Source organism: Macaca thibetana, chromosome 4, assembly GCF_024542745.1.
Source record: "Macaca thibetana thibetana isolate TM-01 chromosome 4, ASM2454274v1, whole genome shotgun sequence".
Lineage (NCBI taxonomy): Eukaryota > Metazoa > Chordata > Mammalia > Primates > Cercopithecidae > Macaca > Macaca thibetana.
Window position 1 is genome coordinate 96,428,087 of NC_065581.1, and position 6,000 is coordinate 96,434,086.

Sequence of the window (6,000 nt, forward strand, 5' to 3'; positions counted from 1 at the left end):
ATCACATTATTTGTGTATCTAGGTCTAGGCATGGGGATGGGCATAAATTACCTTGAGTGGAAGAATATGGAAGGCAAAAGGGAGAGTCAATCCTGACAAACCTAATGCCCAAAAACAAGTTAGAAACCAGAAGAAGTATAGTATTTTTATCCCAGAAAGACACTGACTACAATTGGCTTCTCACTCATGGTGACCTGCCCCACCCACACAGCCTGCCGGGGGCCCACTGCTGCTTCCTGGGAGTATCAGACAACTGTTGAGCATCAACTGGTCTCTGGTTCAAACATGGTTTACATTTTTAGAAGAACACTGCAGTGAAAGTCTTTAAGAAGCAGACGTGGGCTGGGCGCAGGTGGTTCACACCTGTAATCCCAACACTTTGGGAGGCCGAGGCTGGTGGATCACCTAAGGTCGGGAGTTCGAGATCAGCCTGGCCAACATGGTGAAACTCTGTCTCTACTAAAAATACAAATAATTAGCCGGGTGTGGTGGCGAGCGCCTGTAATTCCAGCTACTCTGAAGACTAAGCAGGAGAATTGCTTGAACCTGGGAGGCAGAGGTCGCAGTGAGGAGAGATTGTGCCCTTGCACTCCAGCCTGGGCAACAAGAGCGAGACACCATCTCAAAAAAAAAAAAACAAAAATAAAAATAAAATAAAATCCCACAAGAGAAACTAAAATGTCATCTTAATCTGATACATGTTAAATTTTAACTTTTAGATCCATGGCATAGAAGAGAAAATATGATTATTGCTAGGGTTGTATAAGATGAAAGGAGGAAGAGTAGACTGAGGAGACAGCAAATCTGAGTTGGACAAATATTTGGTATCAGAATGTCAGAATAGGCCAGGCATGGTGGGGTGACTCACGCCTGCAATCCCAGCACTTTGGGAGGTGGGCAGATCACTTGAGGTCAAGAGTTTGAGACCAGCCTGGCCAACATGGTGAAATCTATCTCTACTAAAAAAATACAAAAGTTAGCCAGGCATGGTGGTGGGCACCTGTAACCCCAGCTACTCGGGAGTCTGAGGCAGGAGAATCACTTGAACCCAGGAGGCAGAGGTTGCAGTGAGCCGAGATTGCACCACAGCACTCTAGCCTGGGTGACAGAGTGAGATTCCATCTCAAAAAAAGAAGAAGAAGAACCTCAGAACAAACCTTTGGGGAGCAAGGAAAGCAGCTCCAGCTGTAAAGGCACCGACTGATGCAATCCTCAGCCAACTCTTCATCCAAAGTCAGACTAAGTTCCAGAAGGAAAAGCTGCTCTACAAAGGGGTGCAAGCCAGCTGTAGAAAGACGGGAGACTCAGGCTCAGGGTGAAGGGACTCAGCCCCAGAGGAGTGGTAGTGGGGGGATGAACTCAGCAGAAAGGAACTGAACACAGCTGGGTTAACAAGAGGAGCTAAGGAGGCTGACTCTTCAAAGAGTGCCTCCTCAGAATCCCCATTGTAGAGCCAGGTCACAGGCTGAAGCCACAGTAGCTATGCAGGGCCTGCCCGCTGAGGCTGAAGGTGCAGGAGCTGAGCATGTCTGCAGCCCAGCTCTCCTCCTCAGGCTCCTATAGTTAGTGAAAAAAATTCGAAGACTCTGAGCACTAGGCTGGGCATCTCTACTCCACCCTTTCTACCACCACCACCACTAATTTTGACAGCTTTGGTGCCGTACGCATGGACATTAGCTCCAAACTAGAGGCAACTTACTTTTCTTTTCCAAGGACTTTTTCTAACTAACTTTAATTGAGGTGTTATAAGACAAGAAAAAATAAGAAACTAATATTGATTGAACACCTATTTGTGTTGTATAGTGATTTTTTTTCCAGTAACAAGCTATGTTAGGTAAGTATTGTCATTTCAATTTTACAACTGAAAGAAACTAAGGCCCAGAGGGGACAATTAACAAGTTCAATTTCCAGAGCGAGGTGATGATGGATCCAAGCATGTCTCACACCAGCGGCCCTGTGGGTGCTCCACCACCTCCATCAGGGGTGTCCAATCTTTTGGCTTCCCTGGCCACATTGGAAGAACTGTCTTGGGCCACACCTAAAATACACCAAGGACAGCTGATGAGCTTTTTAAAAAATCACAAAAAATTCATAATGTTTTAATAAAGTTTACAAATTTGTGTTGGGCCACATTCAAAGTCATCCTGGACCGCCAGGTTGGACAAGGTTTTGACCTACAAGGGTCTCACACCAAGAACAGTGAGTGCTGGAGTGCTGCTGTCCATGGTATTCTTGCTTTACACTATTAGTCTAGGCTCAGTTTTGAACTGTCTCAACTGAATGACTACAAAGTGTTAAATGCCTGCAGGTTATACTGTCACCTGAAAAAGGTAGCTTCAGATAACGTATTACGCGGATATCGGCATGCCCTATGTCATGTGGGTCTACAGCCTCGCCAAGACAATTGGGTAAGGACAACTAAATCAGTGTTTCCCAAACCTTAAAGTACATATGTGTCACCTGGGGCTCTGTCATAATGATCAAACAAGAGACAATTAGGTCAGAAGCAACTGAGAAGGTGGGTCGTGAGAAAAGTTTAGGATGTTTTGAGTATGGGCCTCTCAAACATTACCATGTATATGAGGATACTGTTAAAATGCAAAATCTGACTCAGTAGTTCTGGGGTGGGGCCTGAGAGTCTGCATTTCTAACAAGCTTCCAGGTGATACCGACCACAGTTTGTGTAACAATTGTCTATACCACTGGCTTATGAGGAAGATCAAGAACTCTGCCCACCAGGTGTACTCCATGTTGGATGGTTTCTAATCAACCCAATCAAGTCACCACCTTTTATTAGTTTGAACATCATACATTGCAGATAAGTTTGGGGCAGTAGTAGAATGAGAAATAGGAAGAAGATAAATCAAGACTCTAGGAGAACAATTAGAACAGAGAGTAGTAATGTGTATCCCTTCTGCGAGACTGACCTGATGCCAGTGGTAGGAGCTGAGGGAGGAAGTCATGGGGAAGGAGAGATGTAAGGGGAGGAGATAGGAGATAAGAGAGAAGACAGAGAATAGGCAATTTATCATGTCTCTGCTTCACTACCTGGGTGATTAATAACATCATGGAGCATTTTTCAGGCACCAAAACAAACAGCATAAACAAATGAACAAAATAATTTACAAATTTATCCTAAACATATTTTATCAGAATAATATTATACTTGATGTTTTAAAATCGAGTTTAAGAGATTTAAAGCCTTGCTCCTATGGTAACAAATGGATGTGATGTGGCACTATTGCTGGTTTTTACATAGTAAAATTTACTATGCTATTGCATTAAAATATCTCTATGTTATTCAAATGTAGACGATTTAATTGATAATATTTATCTGAATTTTGTTGTAAATGTCTACTTTCTTGGCCTGATTTGTGGAGAGGACATCTCACACCAAACTACCCACCTGGCACAGGAGAACTCCTTTTTTTTTTTTTTTTTTTTGAGACAGAGTCTAGCTCTGTCACCCAGGCTGGAGTGCGGTGGGGAGATCTCGGCTCACTGCAACCTCCGCCTCCCGAGTTCAAGCGATTCTTCTGCCTCAGCCTCCCAAGTAACTGGGATTACAGGCGCCTGCCACCACGCCCAGCTAATTTTTGTATTTTTGGTAGAGATGGGGTTTCACTGCGTTGACCAGGCTGGTCTCGAACTCCTGACCTCGTGATCTGCCCGTCTCGACCTCCCAAAGTGCTGGGATTACAAGCGTGAGCCACCGTGCCTGGCCAATAGGAGAATTCTGAATCCTAACCAACGTTATAGCTGGAAGTCAGTTTCTCATCTCTCACCATAAGGTGCTTTGCCTATATACTTTCTGATCCACTGGACTTGAGCATTTTACAAACCATTATGTAACTCTCAGAAAGCATGTCCTGTAAGATTAACTTGATGCTGAGAAAAGATATGCAAATAAAAACCAGGCTCAGATGAGTGAGAGGCAATTGAGAAGGTGAATCGTGAGAAGTGTAGAACATTTTGAGTTTGGACAGTGTATTAGTTTGCTAGGGCAAAGAACAGAACCCTAAGAACACCATATTTAGAGAATGGGCAAAGAAAGAGGGGACTATCCAGGAAATGGAGAAGGAGCAACAAGTGGGAGGGTGTCAGAGACACAGAAGGGAATAGGGAGTTTCGAGAAACTTAGAGGTAGGATCAATAGTGTCACATGCTCCCAAAAAGTCAAGTAAAATAAAGTTAGCCAGCAGGGCAGACATCGCTGAACTTGGTGGGTGAGTGCATTCAAGTGTTGAGGAGGCAGAAACCAGCTTGAAAAAATGTTACTGTCGACAGTGTTCAGAGTGTCTGTTTCCTTGTCCTACCCTTACCGTACATGATATTCTTCTTTTTTTTTTTTTTGAGACAGAGTCTCTCTCTGTCGCCCAGGCTGGAGTGTAGTGGTGCGATCTCCGCTCACTGCAAGCTCCGCCTCCCAGGTTCACGCCATCCTCCTGCCTCAGCCTCCCGAGTAGCTGGGACTACAGGTGCCCGCCACCACAACCAGCTAATTTTTTGTATTTTTTGTAGAGATGGGGTTCCACCGTGTTAGCCAGGATGGTCTCCATCTCCTGACCTCGTGATCAGCCCACCTCGGCCTCCCAAAGTGCTGGGATTACAGGTGTGAGCCACCGTGCCCAGCCTGTACATGATATTCTTAAATGTTTTGATCCTTCCTAATTTGAAAAAGCAGTGTCTCCTTGTATTTTTCAATTTGTGCTTCTCTGATTACATGTGTGGTTGAATGCATTTTTTGGAAAGATGTATTTCTATTTTTTTGTGAACTGTTCATTTGTTTTGTCTTAAGAGTCAAGCCTCACTATGTTGCCCAGGCTGGACTCGAACTCCTCAAGTGATCCCTCCACCTCAGTCTCCTGAGTAGCTGAAATTATAAGTGCACACCTGGTCCTGAACCATTCATTTTTTCACTTGGCATTATTTATTTATTTATTATTTCTTTATTTATATGAGCTCTTAATAGAGAAAAATAACTCTTGGTCTGTAAATTAGAGTGATGAAAATATTTTCCCCAGCTTGTTATCTTTCCATTTTTTCTTTTTATTTTACATATTTGTTATTTTTGAGACAAGACTGCTCTGTAACCCAGGCTGGAATGCAGTGGCATGATTACAGCTCACTGCAGCCTCAACCTCCAGGGCTTAGGTAACTTCAGATAATTCTCTGAATTACCAAACAATCCTCCCACCTCAACCACCCCAAGTAGCTGGCACTGTAGGCGGGCACCACCACGGCCACCTAATTTTTCTTTTTTTTTTATTTTTTGTGCAGACGGGGTCTCACCATATTGCCCAGGCTGGTCTTGAACTCCTGGCTCAAGCATTTAGCCTGCCTCAGCCTCCCCAAGTGCTGGGATTACAGCCATGAGCCACTGTCCCAGTCTCTTTCCATTTTTTTTCCTATGGCTTCTTGATTTTCTTTTATAGTTTTAGAGTGGCGTTATCCTCTGAATAGGATGCTCAAATCTATTATTTCAATGTTCTGGGGTGACCTCAAGTGCTGGGGTGTATTAAAGAAAAACTTATTCTGATACTTGTTAAAGGCAGTAAGGAAAACCTTTTTCAAGGGACTACTGCAATGGGGCTTTGCAATAGGGGAGAAAGATTGAGCTTAACTCCAAATACAACAAGGAAAAGTGAGGATTTACACCCAGGTGGCAGGGAGAGGGGAGCAGATGTCAGGGGGTGGAGAATTACTATGAGAAGACATCAAGGCTAGGAGGCTAAACTGGCCAACAAGATTCCTGATGAAGACAGGCCTAGGTGATCAGATGCCACCTGGGAGATGAGAAATTTGATCAGACACTGAAGGTGATCAAATATCAAGGATGGGGGAAATCTGGCTAAACTGACTTAGCAGCATTCTCTCTAAAATTGGGCAATGCAAACATAGACACAGAAGTCTAAATGTTGACGCTTAGTTGAGAAGAAGGCTTAGTGGAGCCTGACTACAATTTGGTCAAGAAGAGAGTCTTTGTCATTTGTGACCAGG